Here is an 18,144-nt window from a genome sequence, read left to right as displayed (position 1 = left end):
CACCAGAAGAGGGAAAGGGGAAAGGAAGGAGACAACACAAACTAATAATTGGAGAAGAAACGTTGAAAGTAGAGTGGGAAATGAATTCAGATATAAAGTAAGGAAAAGTTGAAAGAAAGAGGAAGAAAATATAGTTTACCTTAATTCCTCCATACAGATGATCCTCCGTCAGGGCTCCTTACACCTAGCACACTAAGTCCCAGCACCCTTTGCCTATGCTTCAATGGATACCGCAGACCCAGTACTCTTTGTCCTCTACACTCAGCAAGCTCAATACAAAAGTCACCTACAAGTCCTCTCATGTACATTTGTTTGCCACTGCAGCCTAATTCCTTGTCTACCCTGCAGTATTCCCATGGACACAAAGACCACCAGTCCTTTGATGATTTCCACAGTATGCACGACCTGTGGGAGATCAGCTCTGTCTCAAAGCAGTCATTGTCCCCATTGCAAGCATAGGACCCTTCCTGATAATTTAGTTTCAAATTGCCTAAACCATGAAAATGATCATCAGTCATTGCCAGTAAGAAGGTGGAAGTGGCTGGACTGAAGACCTGTGGTAAATATGTCTTGGTCATATGACTCACATTCACCTTCAGAAATGGTTTTCTTTCTTTTGTACTGTGTTCCTGGTTCCTTTTCTTATTCCTTAAAAGGTACTAGCTTTTTGGCATCTATTACAGAGAACAAGAACCCCAAAGGAAGATTGTTTCCCTTTTTCATGGTAATATGTTTTCCTGTTTAGAAACATCACCAGTTGTGTTGAGAACAGGATGTTTGTCTTTCCTTATCAGCTTCCCACAGTGGACTACTTATAGACTTATATATCATTCTCTGAACTTGGGTGCCCATCTCTCACATAAAGATGTGCTTTTAGGGTCTACTTCTCGAGTGTTACAGACATTTCTCCCTCAATTTGTAAATACTAATGCTGAAGAAGGACTGACAAATGCATATTGATAAATATAGTAAACTTGTATTATTTAATTTATAAAAGCCAGAATTAAATTAAAAAACTATATGAGGGTTATGAAGAATAATATATAACAAGTTAATATATATTAATATAAAATTCAGAAAGATTGTGATTAAATAGTCTCCACATATCACAAACCAGCTGACCTTAGCCATTCTAACAAGTAAAATTTATGGTATTCAGTAAATCACAGAAGTCACCTACAGTGCCTTAGACAACATATATCTTTTATACCTTTAATGTAGGTTAGTGTGATAAGCAAGTGACCTTCTATCATTGTCATGATGAATATAGAGCAGTGACATAGTGTAGACATGCTCTTAATCAACTGCTTGATGCTTTTGACACATTTCAGTTTGTGCTGAGTTTGACAGTTGAGATCTAGCAAAGTGTTTCCCAAAGTAATGTATATTGCTGCTTTTTCATACATTAGATTTTTGTATTTTGTGCTTGTATGACTGTGGGAGAGATTGAACCATGGATTTTAAGAGTCCTTTGGTGGTATTTGTAAGAAGTAGGAAGGAGAAAAAGGTCGAATGATTTACCAACAGAAATATCAGAGAAGGGTCTATTTTATTGGTTCCAAGAAGACTTGACATTTATAGCTTTTATTCACAAGCAAAAAAAAAAGCATTTTTTTGTGTGAGCCCCATTTTTCTATCATCCAAGTCTTTTGTATGTGAAATAAATACATTAGTGATGTCCAGTAAAGTCCATTAATGGCCTATATTATTTGCCTCTTTTTCAGAACAGACATCTGAATAAATATAATTTGAACATTTTCAAGGATTTTTGGAGGCTAGTTCATGACTATAAATTCTCTTTTAAGGTAATCTGTCTCAGAGAGGCATGGTTTGACTGTCAGTGAGTTGGTGGCCATTCTTGGTCTGATGGAAGTCCTTTTGGAGGCAGCGAGCCTTTGGATGCATTCAAATACTCCAATATACAATTTGGTAGCCAGAGTCCTTGACTGAGAATTTTTTGTCCCCAGCATCTTGCCCGGGTTCCTGTTGTTCCAAAATAGATAAGGCAGACTTTGTCAGGTCATAAGATCATTAAAAAGAGCAAAAAGGGACCTTGAGAGATTATCTAGTCTCTATTCACAATCCTATGCCTAAGGATCAGCTGTACCTATTTTCATTTAATAGAATATTCAAGTGTTGCTCTTTTAGGGAGAAAAGTATACTACATGTGTTACAAAAACAGTATTTCTTTTTATATATCCAGGTATGCTATCTGCCTTTTGCCAGACCTGTTCATGTATCTATGTTCAGACCTTTTTGCAGAATTGCTGCCTAGATACTTGTTTCTCATCCTTTTTTTTTCCTGGGATTGATCATTTCTGGCTAAATGGAGAATCTTTGCAGTTGCCAATACTGAATTGTAACCTTCTTTTTTTTTTAAGACCTTTTCTTCACTTTGTGAAGACTTTATTTTAAATTCTGAACTGCATCTCTGTTGTCATTTTCAGCTTTGCAAAAATGGAAGCAGAGGAAATTAAGATTCAGAAATTTGTTTGACATCAACAACTATGTTAAAGAGTTGTAAGTTGAAACTACCCATCTCCTGAGAAGGGTTTATTAGTGATTCACTCTTTTCTTAGTTAGAAGGGAAAATAAAGTTACATTATTTTAGCTTTTAGCTGGTCGGGTTGATTGGGTTTTGGGTAATACAGAGAAAAGTTAAGTTGTAATAATAATGTAAATGTGGTGATAGAAATTTGATACAGATCAGTTTATAAATCTGTGTAATCTATGCATGTGTGTTTCTGGGGCCTACAACTTAAGAAGGATTTTAAGGTACTTGAATGCATCCAGAAGAGGGCAACAAAGCTGCTGAAAGGGCTGGAAGGAATGTCCTATGAGAAGTGGCTAAGGACTTTGGGTTTGTCTAGTTTGGAGAAAAGGAGGCTGGGGGGCGATCTCATTGCTTTCTACAGCTTCCTGAGGAGGGGAAGTGGAGGGGGAGGTGCTGACCTCTTCTCCCTGGTATCCAGTGGTAGGACACATGGGAACAGTTCAAAGCTGTGTCAGGGGAGGTTCAGACTTGACATGAGGTAGCATTTCTTTACTGAGAGTGTGGTCAAAAACTGAAACAGGCTTCCTAGAGGGGTGGTCGATGCCTCATGCCTATCAGTGTTTAAGAGGCAATTGGACATTGGCCTTAATAATATGCTTTAACTTTTAGTCAGGCAGGTGGACTAGGTGGTCATTGTAGGTCCTTCCAGCTGGAACTCAACTCCTCCTCTCTTCTCTTCTCTTCTCTTCTCTTCTCTTCTCTTCTCTTCTCTTCTCTTCTCTTCTCTTCTCTTCTCTTCTCTTCTCTTCTCTTCTCTTCTCTTCTCTTCTCTTCTCTTCTCTTCTCTTCTCTTCTCTTCTCTTCTCTTCTCTTCTCTTCTCTTCTCTTCTCTTCTCTTCTCTTCTCCAGACTTATGTATATTAATATATATTAAATAATGATGGGTTTGGAAAAATGGTTTATGAATACATAAGGTACACAACTAATTTTAGAGTACGGCTCTTTGGAGCTTATCCTAGGTCAATGTTTACTGTATCTCTTTTCTGACCCTATCTGCAAGATCATACAACAAGAGTAAAGAAGAGACCTGTTAAGAGAAATATAGTTTATTAGCTGAACTAGCTTAATTTCATTTATTTCCATCTGGACTGAGAAACTTTACTCTCCTTTTGGTAATATAGCTCAAAATCCCCAGAACAGAGGGGATTCTACCTTCCCATAGTGACTACTGAGTTGCAAGCACTTACTGATTTGAACAAGAGATGTTCAGTTTGGCATCATGTAATTAAATTTAATCGTGCTGTGGACTCTTCCAAAAAGGATGAAGCCCCTACTGTCTTGGTCAACTGAAAATTAATAAACCTATTCTGCATGAGTGTTTAATAAAAATATCTAAGTTTACTGGAGGTAGCAGACTTCATCTTGATACATCCTTTCAGTCTGAGGGTGAAACACTGATAATTAATATCTGAATATATTTTACAGGTGGTATTTCATTTACCTTAGTAATTTCTTTCATGTTTCCCTAGCACGCCTATGAGAATATGTGATACTGTCAAAAGTTTTGCTGAAGTCAAGATGTATGACATTTACTCCCTCTCTTCCACCTACAAGACCCCTCACCCTGTCACTGAAAAAAATTACATTGACTTGAAATGGTTTGGCTTTGACAAATAAAATGGCTATTCCTCACTTATTCTTCAGTCTTGATGTTTACAAATAGTTTGATTTTTTGTTCTGAGTTTTTTTGAAGAATTCAAGCTAAATTGACAGATCTGCTGTTGTTGTTCTTTCTCTTCTTTCCTCTTTGAAAGGCAGGTGGTACGAGAGAGACTCAAACTGCATCTCACATAATTTTAGACATCTCATTTAGATGCCAGAATTAGCTTCAAATACAATCACTGGAGAAGAGAAAAAAACCCCACAAAACAAACCAGAAAACAAAACAGAGCAGAGTAGTGCTTAAGAAAGTCTAAGACTAGTCTCCATATCTGCCTGGGAAACTATGTCTCTCTCCTGTGCCTATATATGGCAACTGGGAAACTAATTACCTAATTTAGACACCCATATTTTCTAATGTGTATTCATATGCCTCTATATGTGCTGTTTGCCAGTCTTCAAGGACCTCACCTGTCCTCCTTGACTTCTCAAAGGTAATTGTGATTATCTTGGAGATTTCTTTTCCAGTTCTTTAAGGATACTAGGTGAGGTAAAGTTCCTCCGTTCATCTCTCTTAAAATCTGTTTTAAAGTCATCTGTTAAGCTATATTATTCCCCTATGGTGGCCTGTTCCTTGTGTTGATTATGTTGGCTAATTGCAGTTCACCTTTTTAGTGAGATGGCACAAAATACTTCAGCTTTTTGTCTTCTTTGTTGAATAATGAGTCCATACCTCCCTTGGTCTTCCTCTTACTATTAATGTATTTTTGTTTTCCTTTCTCTCTTACATGTTACATGATGTTTGTACATACCATACACGTAATTTCTTCGGTCTTTCTGATTTTGTTCCCCTGTTCTGATTTTTTTTCTATATTTTTATAAGCATTTTGTGTCCGTTTCCACTTTCAGTATGCTTATTCTCATATGTAATGTCAAAGCAGGACCTATTTGGTCATGATGGTCTTTTACTATTTTTCCTATTCTTTACCCTTCACAGTTGAGAAACCCTGCTTTCCGTTGCTCTTTGAGAGATTCAGATGTTCCAACCCTGGTCCTCAGGTAAAAGGAAGAAAACATCAGTGAAGACATGTTTAATTTATACCTACTGTGATGTGACATATAGACTTTTAATTCCTTTAACAAGCAGGAGCTTTAAGTAAAAGGTTATATTAGAATGTGAAAGGTTATATGAGAATAACATTGCTGCTTCTGTACTGCCTTTTCTACATCCACATCCAAATTTTTAATTCCTGAGTATCCTCTATATCTTTATGGTAGATGAAGGAACAGTTGAAGTGACTCAGCCCCTCTTGAGAGATATTTTGCCACTTAGAAAATGGCATCCTATAACTATGAATTCCCTGTAGCCACAATTGTCTCTGGTTTTACACATCTCTAATCTCATAGCTTCTACTTCAAGAATTAAATAAATAATACTACTGAATTTTATAAAACCTATATGAAAAACAACCTATAACATATCAGGTCATATGCAGAAATTACTTTTGGTAACTACATATAAGACCGATTTATTAACTCCCATTCCAATATATAACTGATAGGCAGAAGGCACTCAGCCAGGTGTAAAATGGTTGGTCATTGCCATGCAGCTCTCACTTGGCAGCCTGTGTCAGAGGTTTGACCTGAAAGGAAAAGCAGTGGCTATTCTACCAGCAGGTCCCATACACAGATCTCATATACAGACCAAGCCCTCGACTGCTTTCTCATGCCCAGTGTGGATCTTGCAGAACTTGCAAAGCCATATCAAGTACTTTGTATTTCGTGGATAAACAAATAGCTGACTCATTTTGTCGGGACAAAATTTAGTGTAACTATTTATTATAAGAACAGCAATAATATAAAAACCCAATGCAGTCATAAAAACAATGATGAAACCATAAAAAAATATTATAACAAGCTTTTAATGTGCTTATTTCTCCTGGAATCATCTCTGAAAACCCTCTATGTTGATTAGGGTGATTGATAAAATGATAGTTTTCTGCTGCAGTATAAAAAAAATTGGGACGTTATTACTACTACGTTAGTTACTAGCATGCATGGTAAAGGAATCAATATGTAAGCACTTAACTAAGTACATTATGTGTGATAAGCTAAACACATAAAGAACTGTTCATAAAGTTCATATCTGGTCATAAAGAACAGATCATGTTAAAGCAATGGCAAAGCTCTCATGAAATTGCTAGCTTGGTGAAGAAATCTGGTAAAGTTAAGGCAGTTTATCTAGACCTTGCTGAAGGCTTTGTAATAGAGTCCAGTCCAGAAACATAAAATTAGGATGATGCTGCCTTGCTGAGAACACCAACAGGGAAAGCTAATCTGATCCATAAAGTGACAATAAGGAATAAAATCCCACTGGAGAGAGGTTAGAAAGAGGTTAACGTCGCATCTTCTTAGCACTGATAAGGAAAAAGATATATAAGTAACACATTTCTTTGATTATCCTATTAAACAGGTAGAAATGAAGATGTGTTCAAATAAAATCAGTGAAGTAACACTAGCATGAAAGCAGAAAAGAGAAATCAGGTTTAGGTTCCTAGTCTTTTATGGTGCAAACTGATGATTAGAGGGACTAACAAAGGATCTCGTTAAGAAGTAATAAGTCAATAAGGATGATAATGGCTAAAACGCTGAGAAAAAAACTCACAGGACTTGATTCACAAGAATGTTTTTCTTTGGTGATTTCAGCATAATTGCAGTGTAAAACTAGATTCACATAATGCAGGATCAGCTGAATTGCCTCAAAAACAAAAGCAGTTAACTGTTTCCCATCAAAGATAAAAAGGTATGTATAAATGAAGGGATTCTGGAATTATTCCGTATTGTTGAAATAGGCATTCAAACATTTGAAAACCTTGGGGTTTTTTTGATTATCTAACTTGCCTTGTTTTTCTGCCATTAGTTTATTTGCCATATGTTTCATTGTGCCAACTTACCTTTATCTTATGTATTAATGAAACACTAATACAACTTGAAACTCAAAGTTTTGTGATGTGGAAACTAATTAGAATAATTATTACTAGTAACAAAGAATTCCTCCCACAAATGTATATGCCAGCATCCTCAGGGACAGCATATATTCTCTATTTCATTCTAGGTAACTTGGTAAATTATTCAAGTTTCTTTGTAAAGATGAAGCAGACATCCTATTGAGTTATTTTAACAAGTTTGTCTTTAGAATGCTTATGAAAATTCTATACCTAAATAACCTGGATCCCGGTTTGATTCCAGCCTGCAATTTCCTGTGCTTTGCTTCAACTGACTATTGCAGATCCCATCACAGGATTAACTCAATCTTTGTTTACGTGTGCGATAGCAAAGAGATTAATAACGGAGGACTCTCTTGTTGCTTATCAGTCTTTCCAGAGTGCAGACAGAAAAAAACCTCTTATAACCCTAAATTAATACCTCAAGTATCCTAAATATAGATATTAACTACAATACTGCATATTTATCTGATTAAAATAACTCAGAAAAATATTACAATAAAGGATTTGTATGACATTTAGACAGTCCTATATCTTACAATTTATTATAGAGTAAAACTAACTTTGAGAGTCTTAATATTGGTGTTTTCATTTTAATGTAATTTCTCTAAATCTGTTCATTTAAGGTCAATGCATCTCTCATGGCCTATTTGGAAAAAAGGAAGCAGTGAGGCCTAACTGAAAATGTAGTGGCTCAGAGGCTTTTTCCTGAATCCATGCTCCAAGATGAATTTCAATCACACAGCAGGCCTCATTCTTAGAAGTAAAGGTTTTAAATCAGGCAGATCAGACCCAGGGTTTTTTTGATTTATTTTTAGTTCAGAATATATAGGGCTTAATTGTTGGAAATTTCTGAAGAAAATGAAGTGTCTGTTTCTGTACTCATGTAATTATGGCTGGTAGCTGTAGCACTGCATATAGCAAAATGTACCATGCATTTTCCATTATTTAAAAAAAAAATAAAAAATCACCAAGAACATATAGCCAAAGTTTGAGCCACAGTAGTTATTGTGGAATATCTGCCACAAGCTAAATTTACTCTTAAAAATCAATAAAATTAAATTTTAGAACAATAGTGGGGGAAATAAATAGTTTTTCCATGCTCAGTCATTTTTTTAAATAACTATTCCAGTTACTATACTCAGAGTGAAAATTTATATCTGGTTTATGAATGGTTGTACGCAAAAAGCTATTTAAATATGGCTAAGTTACAAGCCTCTGAAAATCTTACATTGCTCAAAATTGAATATGCTGAGTACAGAATTCATCCTTCTGCATCTTCACTCTACCGACCAGATATCCATGTACTCCTCCAAAGAGTAATTATTGTAACCTCTTTAGAGGCCTTAGTCAGCAGAGAAACACAAAAGAAAATCCCAGTCAAAGCAAGGATGCCTGGATTTTCAGAACACTTTTCAGAGTTTTTACAAGACTTTTTCTTCCCAGAGCCAAACTGACTTTCTGTTTCAACATTTTCCCCTCTCTTCCACCTAAATCTCTTTCCCTCATCTCTTTCTAGTCCCACCAGACCCACTTCCATTCAACAGTTCCTCTCCACTTCCTATTTCTTTCTCTGTAGTTTAATTAGTCCTTGGATAGTCTCACCCACAGAAATTTCCAATACCTAACACAGTTTGCTGATATCACTGTGTCTGCTCTGTGTTGAAAAAAACCTAATGTTTAAACAGAGTCTATTGTCTAATTAAACTGGAATCTTTTTGGGAAAGAGACTGTTGTATTACAAAAGATACTACCAAGGGGATAAAAAATTACAATGTGAAAGGAAAACAGAGATTGCAAAAAAATACTGGCAATTCTAAGAATGCCAAAACGAGCTTTTCCTATACTATCTTACACACCTTTTTTTGTACCTTCTCATAGATTTTGCCTGATCACATATTTCTATACCTCTCTAGAACTGCTTTTTCATTTTTTCAGTTTCAGGAGGACTCAAGTACTGAAATAAGGCTGCATAAAGAGAAGTTATTTTGGTATCTTTGTCTCAAAAGGATATGTTAAAAATCACGTATCCCTGTCTCTTCCATGCATTTCCTATTAAATACTCAAATGTTTAGATCCTTTGCAGCATTGTTACACTTTTATCACTACAGACCATGACCTTGTAAAGCTGTATAGACCTGTAGCAACTGATGACCTGCACCAGGTCTTTAAGCGCTACATTAACAGACATTTTCAAAATACATAATTAAAATAAAATAGAATATACACAACCTTATACATGTACTACAACTGACCTACTTTTAGATAGCTGTCAGTGCTATTACTAGTGCTAATTTTTATGTAGCTACTAAGTTTATAAGTTACTAATACAATTTTAAAAAATTAATGAGCACTATATAATTGATATATGATAAATCACTACAGAACTATTAATTATTACAATGTTACTTTTATTCATATATTTAAAAGAAAAAAGCATAGATATTACACTACAGGCAATAGCATAAACCACAGCCGCAGATCTAGTGTCTCTTATGTGAAATCCCATGATCCGTGTGAATTTCTCTGTAAAATAATACATTTATTTTCAACTGTTTGAAAATATTTTATTTATTTCAGTTTAATTCTTGCTTCTTGGATGCTATTTCTTTCTTTTATTGCAGTGACTAAACTAAAGTGGTGTTGCTTGCCAGTACTTGTCTTTTTTTTAGAACAGACATTCATAAAACATATTGAGAAATATATCCTAATTTTTTCAATAAATTTCAAGGGGGTTTAATTGTTTTCAATGTTTTCTATGCTTTTTTAAAGAAAATCAACAATAAAAATATTTCTGGATTCTGCTCTATGTGGGGAAAAATGAAAATCTTTATGTAAGTAAAAATATTCTATGAAAGCTTCAGTTTACAAGAGAAAGCAATTTTCCTTTGGAATTTTTTTAACAACAAACATCTCAACAAGACCTGGTGCTGAAGCATATTACAAGGCAGAAAAGAGAAGCTTATTCTGCTGCTATCTGAGCTTCATTTTTTATGGAAAATCAACCCAAAGAGTCCTGTTCTCCAAAACTGTGAGTTTAACACATTTCATGCACTCTAATAACATAAAAGGAAAATAGGACCATAGGCACTAGTTCTCTACGTTCTTGATGAGGTTTTGCTATTACACACTTGCTTCATAAATTATCTGTTGGCTCCAAGCCACATTCAGCCTCCACTTGATGGTCTGATCTCTAAATTGCCAGAGGACCTGAAATACAGGAGGATTCAGCAAGCTGTCTTCTGTTATCATCCCAACAGCTTAAGTCTGGCATGGCAGCATGGCATTTGATTGGTAGATTGCCACCTAATAAATTAATTTAATAGATAATAGAATTTAATTGCTTGAGTCTCTACTTTCTGTAGCATCAGCTAACCTTATGAGTAGCTTACATTTTTGCTGACACAGTCAGCAGTTGTGATAGCCTTTACATCAGTAATATCACTTTTTGGCCAAGACAGGAGGAAGTCTTTGAGGGTTCACATCACTTCTCTATTTCTGGCTCAGCTACCTGTATAGACCTTGTTCAAGCTCCATTTCCTACACATATATTCCTTATGTAGGGAAACTGCTCCTAATTAATCGTTATATAGAAGAAGCAGAAAGAGAAACTATTTTTGGACGACTGTGATTTGGGTGCTCAGCACCCAAACAGCACTGCTGCTGTTCCAAAACACTGCAAAAATGTGATGGTCTCAAAGGGCACCTCTTTTTACAAAACTTGTAACAGATCTTCCTGTAACACCACATTTTGATACTCTAGAGACTGTGTAAACACATCCGTATTTCACATTCTAAAAGGAATTACTTATGTCTTTAAGACTGGACTTCATAACTTAGCAACCGTATTATTTTCTCCTTCTTCCCCACCCTATCATCTTGTCTCACACAAACATTGACACCTTCATATTTTGGTCACTCAACCAATAACCTCAGAAAGAAGTTACATCTGTCCTATGTAATTCTTCCTCGTTACTGTTGGGAGGCAATAGAAATGCAGGCAGGGCATAACTGGCATTGTAACAGCATCAGACAACCAGTCACTGATCACAAAAACTTCCCAGAAAAATTTGGAAGTGAAATACATTCATTAAAAGGGAAACAGATGAGTATAGGGAAGATCCCTGACAAACAGAAAGGAAGTCAGGTCTGTGGTGATAAGGCCTTCACCAGATCTCTCCATCAGGGGAAAAAAATAATTTAGTCCATTCTAATAACGCAAGGATTTTTGGTAGCAATCTTATGATTATCATAACAGCTATATCTACTAAAGGCTTCTATCCTAAGGTTTTTCTTTTCTCAGATCTTACCTTTTTGAAAATGTGGGTTTGTAGCAGAATCAAAAAGGAAAAATACTGGAAATGCATCATCTATAATCTGATATGACATCTAAAGCAGATAGTATGTATTTCCAAAACAATTAGAAAACTGTGGGCACTAAGTTTGGAGCTACTGAGATGGAAAGATTACTCCAGCTTTTGATGGCTGGAAAGGTCACCAGTGTTCAGAGTCCTGTTGAAGAAATATCCCTTCTATACACTCCATTTGCTTACACAGTCAGTAGAAGTCAGGAACCTAGATAAGGAAAAATCTTTACCCATGTTTTGAAAAGGAGCTTCCGTTTTCAGTTATGTTTGCAAACAACTGCAAGGAAATCTCCCATTTCTCCTGCTGACTTGAGTATGTTAGCATTTGACACTGTGCTATTAACCATAGAAGTTCTACTGTCAAGTGGGGCACATTGGACACCTGATACCAGGAGTTTTTTGGTCTTAGTGGAGACAGTAGAATTTTCTTAGAAAATAGCATTTTGGTCCTCCTCACTATATTTTAGTCCACAACTCAGTACTGTTGCTCTAGCTACACTTCATTTCTGCCCTGCTTTTTATACACTAAACACTCTACTCTTCGTTTGTGGTATGTTTGCTAGCTATTCAGCTTTTAGATGCACCACAGACTCTCTTTCCAAGGTAATTGGGATTGTTCTCAGATTAGTGTGGAGATTAGGCTTTTTCAGAGTGAAATCTGAAATAAAACCCATTTCTAGTTAGGTCTTAAGCTAATTCCTTTAAGGCTGGGGTGTGAGTTAATTAAGTTTTGTTCATCTGGAAAATCTTTAATTTTAGCCCAGTGTTACTGGTAGCAAATCTTTTGTCCAACAACATCATATGGAATGGATACAACCTCCTGCTTTGCTCCAGATATGAGACAAAAGTAATTTGTAAGCACTTCTGTCTTCCTGATTAGAGTTCTTATACTTAGTGGTTTTTTCTTGTTTGCTTTAGTAAAAGGTCTTGTAACAAAATTTTACTTCTTTACTGCTACTGTCTAAAACAATGAAATCAGTTGTAGAAACAGCTCTTCTATTAAAATGATTTCCCATCACTTAGATGAAAAGTTAAACTTTCACAGGCACTGTTTTAGTAGGTTATTAGCAAGGTAGTGCAGAACTTAACAATGAAACCAAATATTGGGATCTTTATGGTTAATGTTGAAAAACCCCCAAATTTAGACATCTGTTTTGGTCATATTTATGGTCATGTTTTGGTCACATCATTTAGAATGTGTTGGTTTTGGCTGTGATAGAGCTAATTTTCTTTATAGTTGCTTGTATGGGACTATGTTTTGGATTTGTGCTGAACAGTGTTGATAATACAGTAACTTTTAGTTACTGCTGAGCAGTGCTTGCACAGAGTCAAGGCCTTTTCTGCTTCTCACCCCACCCCACCAGCGAATAGGCTGGGGGTGCACAAGAGGTTGGGAGGGGACACAGGTGGGACAGCTGACCCCAACTGACCAAAGGGCTATTCCAGACCATATGGCGTCATGCTCAGCATATAAAGCTGGGGGAAGAAGAAGGAAGGAGGAGACGTTCAGAGTGATGGCATTTGTCTTCCCAAGTAACCATTACGTGTGATGGAGCCCTGCTTTCCTGGAGATGGCTGAACACCTGCCTGCCCATAGGAAGTAGCAAATTAACTCCTTGCTTTGCTTTGCTTGTGTGTGCGGCTTTTGCTTTACCTGTGTAGTGCTTATTTGCCAGCTGGAGTTAAATCACGACAGAAAGGCATAAACAAACCTCTTCACATATTAGTATGCATGTATGTATACACATTTAACTTGCATACACTTTTATTAAATAGTTTAAAAGAGCAAAATCTTTGTAATTTGATGGCCAGTCATTTATGTGTTCTTCAATGAGTCCTATACATACAGAATACGTAGTTTTCTCTGTTGCAGGACTTGAAGCCTACAGGGAACAGATGGGTAAGTATTGTAAAACTTCAGAATAGTGCAGAATGATGCAAGAGAACTGTGGAAAAACTCACATATATATATATATATATATAAAAGAACACATCTTTGAATTAATTGTTAAGTTCTACATATCCCAGCTGGAACTGCTTTGTGATGAAGCAATGTAGTAATAACCCAACTTTATATGGAGTGCTAGAAATCGTAGGAGAGAAACACTCCAGCAGTGTACGGACAATATTTGTGCTTGGCAATTGCCAGAATAATTTATGGATTCTATTTTTACAATATTCTGCAATAAAAGGAAGAAAGTGTGCTTTTATACCTCAGAAGAAAATGTAAAATGTTACAAGAATTTATATGAACAGAAGCATTATGGTCGCATCAAGTCTTAAGAGGAAAATATAATATTATGCATAACAACAAGTAATAAAAAGAAGTCTCCAAGATTTTCTTACATTATTTATTTTTACTAACAGTTACCAAGAGCTATTTATCAGCTTTCAAATTACTTTTTAAAATCTTTTTACTGGTAGTATTCACATCTTGAATATCTGATATGTTTCTAACTTTTAGTCGGGAAACAAAAGAATGAAAAAGCTTCTGTATTTATGGATTACCTCATTTGATCCATCGTAGCAGAAGTGCAATTTGAAGCAATCCTAACAACTAGACAAGAGAAGCCTTACAATGAAGTGCTGATTACTGCATGAAAGTACAGCAACAGTCTGTCAGTCTTGCTCTGAGTTTCATCCTTCTCTAATTTATCTATCTCAAATAATTCAGAGCAAACACAGCTCTATCTTGAAAAGAAAAAATATGTGTTCTTTGAGGACTTAAAATTTCTACAGTGGTGTAGTATAGGCAGAGGAGTTAGATTTCAGCACTAATCAAGAGATGCCATCGATTCCCTTGACTGGTGCAGGACTGGAAAATTTATCTTATTTACCATAGTAGAAACTCGAGGTTAATATGAAGCTTTTTACTGGACTGGGAAACACTCTTTCTGGGGTTCAGAAGGAGCTACCTGAAGCACTCTCTGAAAAAATGATGCTCAAATCCTGGTTCAAAGGTAGGACGTAGCTGGCTGCAGGTAACATTGCTTTCCTTTGTTATACAAGGTCTGTGTTGAAGGTTACTGTGCTTACAATGCTCCTTTGGGGTCAGAAAGCAACAGCACCATGACCAATATTAGAAGACGTAATAGAGAATTTTTTTCCTTCTCTGGAGAATAGGCACAGTTTTTCTACAAGAATACTGTGAGCAATTCTGCACACTAGCAAGGCCCTTGGGTATTTGCAATTTTTCCTGTGTCTGCATATGAAGCACACCATGTGCAAAAGTAGATGAAGTTTTGATCCAAGAGGAATTTTGAAAGTAGCTAAAAGGAGGCAAATATCAATTCTGGCCTTAATTTCTATTGTAAAAAGAACATGAAAATCTCAATTAAAGCATTGATTTGAATATGCCATTTATACCATGCATTCTTATGCCATTTAAAACAAAATGTGTTGTGTCCAAATGAGAACTCATAATACTCTTTTAATTGGAATTCTGCTTTTTTTGCTCTCTGCAGTCTGTCCCACAATCATCTACTTTTTACAGATGTTGCTCAGATAGTTCATACATGAACCTCTGTTTCTCATGTGGCTTACCAGAATGTGTGATATAGTTAATTAAAAACATGTATAAGGAAAACATTAGAAAGAAAACAAATTAAAACAAAAGCCTGGTAATTATGGCAATGTTGTTCCAGGAAGATGAAGATATTAGAACCCTTTTGCAATTTCTTAACAGTCAGTGCATGCTGCAGCACTACTGTTGAGCTCTCTGACTGTATGCTTTGCAAACTTCTGCAGCCATGTTACAATACCTAATAATATAAGAAGTTCCTTGCTTTTTTCATAGGGTCTAGACAGGCAGGTTCCAAAACTTCAGTTGCTCAGTCCCAATATATGTCAGAGCAAGGAAGGCACCTGAAACTAAGGTAAACTTTATCTCGGAGCTTTTGACAGCAAGAGACTCAAGTGAACAGAACTCTTCAACATACGCTATAGTTTCCAAATCCTGCACCAGCTCTCATCCACAAACAGGGGAGACACAACTGGTTTAATGGAGCTTGTGCTGCTTCCACTAATATCTGTACTACCTAATGAGGAGTAGCAACAGGAAGTGAATGAAGCGGGTAAGATAATCTAGTTCAGTACTTAGAAATAAAGGAAACAGAGTGTGATATGGCTGCTTTACCACTGACCTGGGGGTTGGGGTGGATTTCCTTCCTCCAGGGTTCAGATGCATGCACTGGATATGTCCTAACTCTGCTGGTGTTAAGATCTTTCTGTCTATTTCCCTTTGCTCTCATTAGTCTTATCCATTCCTGTCATTTGGTTTCCAAGAGCAGAAGTCTTGAGCCCATAGACAGAAGGGAGCTGTGGCATGTTCTAACCAGTCTGGGTGGCCATGGGGGTCATGAGTAGAAGAGCCGTGCTGTGAATGTGCCTTTGTAGTCTTGACATAACCAGCCCAACAGCCCCAATATAACATATGAGCCCTCCTGAATTAAGCCTTTAAACTAAACCTCTGCCAGTTATAAATAGAGGCAACTAGAGAAGCTTTTTAATCATAGTTTGCTGCCAGGCTGATTTTGGTTTATCAAGACTTTCTCTGTAATTAATCAATAGGTAGCCAGTCAATGGTACCTATCCATCACGGATGGAAGGAAAGTATTTATGACCTGATTCTTCAGCTGCAGAAATAGAACCTCATCCACTATTTTTTTCTCTCTCACAGATTATATCTTCATGTCTTTCTCTGCTGCCAGGGCCCTGAGTGCACTAATAGGCTCCATAGCTGCTTCTCTCCCTTGTTGGGCTTTAACTCATCTGCTGTGGTGAAGCTGTGTCACCCTGTATTGGGCAACTGTGGAAAGACCTCTTTGAGAAAGCTGTGAAAAGTATCCCCAGGGGTTTCCCCTTGGCCCATCTCAAGAGTCACATCTTAAGCTCCGCTTCCCTTGCAGAGCAGCCCACTCTTGCTACTCTTGACACTTGAAGAAAAAAAAAATAAAATCTAGAAATGTAACTTAATTTTCTATACCAGAATGTGTACCTTCCTCCATGGTCCAATGAAAAGTTTTCTTAAGGAAAGACTTAGAGCATCAGTCTCTGGCTGTTTTCTATTCAAGACATTTTTAAGTTTTATCCAGATCTTTTCATACTGGATTTATGCATTTGGGCAACCTATTTCCATTATAATGGATTCAAATGCCTTTATCACTATAATCCCTACATAAAACAGGTTTCCAAAGAATTCTGCCAATCTGAGGTATTGATCCATCATCAAGTGACAGCTTTAGAGTTCTAAGTCACATGAAAAATCATGTTCAGCATTTTTTTTCCTAATCAAATATCGGATACAGGAATTTCAAGTGAAGATAGATTTTTATTTTTTTTTCTGAAAGGGAACTAGACTATCTTGTTCAACATTTTTAATGAGAATGTGATTATTTCACTGTGTGATGATTTCACTGTACATAAAAGTGAAAACAGTATTAAAATTATTACAGCTGGACTTTTTAAAGGCTCTGTCATGGAAAAAAAATTTGGTTAGCTGCTTTCTGCTACATTTAAAAGTGCCCACATTATTTAGGTCAAAAATATTTCCAAATATCAAGGAGTTCTTTCACTTCTCAGCTGTCTGCCTGAGCCTTCTTTCACTAGGTAGGTTTTTATGTAGCAAATATAAGAAAGCCTCTAAAATAAGAATAAAACCAAACCAAAACAAAACAAAAAAACAAACACAAAAAGACCATTCTAACTATGTTGGAAAACATATTTGATGTCATTATGAACCAAATGTAATGTTCTTCCTGAACTGTAATTTGTCTAAGTTACAAAGGAGTAACAGCAAGAAGACAGACATACAAAAGAACACATGGATTTAAAGATCCAGCTGTTGCACAGCTTCAGACATTGATATAGGTTATTATGTTATATAACTGAGAGAAACAGCAACTATATGTTGAAAAAAAAAATCCTATTCGCAATTGAACCTTTTCATATCTCATGAACAGACAAGAATTTGAATTCATTTAACTGTAAAGGATGCTTAAGAGTATGTCTGTTGAAGAGATAAGGATTACATTTAGTGTAGTCCACAAAAATTTGTATCTGGAAAGCAATTGTAGCTGCAGAATAAGAATTTACTAACCTGAATGTTCAGTACCTTGATTTCATGGGTAATAGTTTTAAAAAAGGAACATGTTCACAGACTAGAAAAGTCATAAAGAGAAGATAGATCCTTTATTAACTTTCTTTGTCCTAAAAAAGTAAGAGGGTTTGGAGGTCTTTTCTTACTGAAATATCACTGTAAGACTAAAATACAGTCTAGTCTAACTTCCTGCCTCAAAGCAAGGTCAGCTCTGAGGTCAGACCACGTTGCTCATGGCTTTACTTGGTTTGGGCTTGAAAACCTCCAAGGAGGTAACCTCTCCGGGCAACCTCTTACACTGCCTGGCTCTCCTTGTGGGGGAAAAGTGTCCCCTTATATCTGGGCTGAATCCCTCATATTTCAATTTACGTCTGTTGTCTCTTGAACTCCTGTGATGCACTGCTGCAAAGAGCCTGGATTCATCTCCTCAGTGACCTCTCTGTAAGTGTTAGAGGGAAGCAATGAGGGTCCCTGAAGACATCCCTTCTCCAGGCTGAACAAGGCCCAGTCCCTTAGCCTCTC

This window comes from Ciconia boyciana, chromosome 2, assembly GCF_034638445.1.
Source record: "Ciconia boyciana chromosome 2, ASM3463844v1, whole genome shotgun sequence".
NCBI classification, from domain to species: domain Eukaryota; kingdom Metazoa; phylum Chordata; class Aves; order Ciconiiformes; family Ciconiidae; genus Ciconia; species Ciconia boyciana.
The sequence above is the reverse complement of the archived record's forward strand: the minus strand, read 5'-3'. Positions refer to the sequence as shown.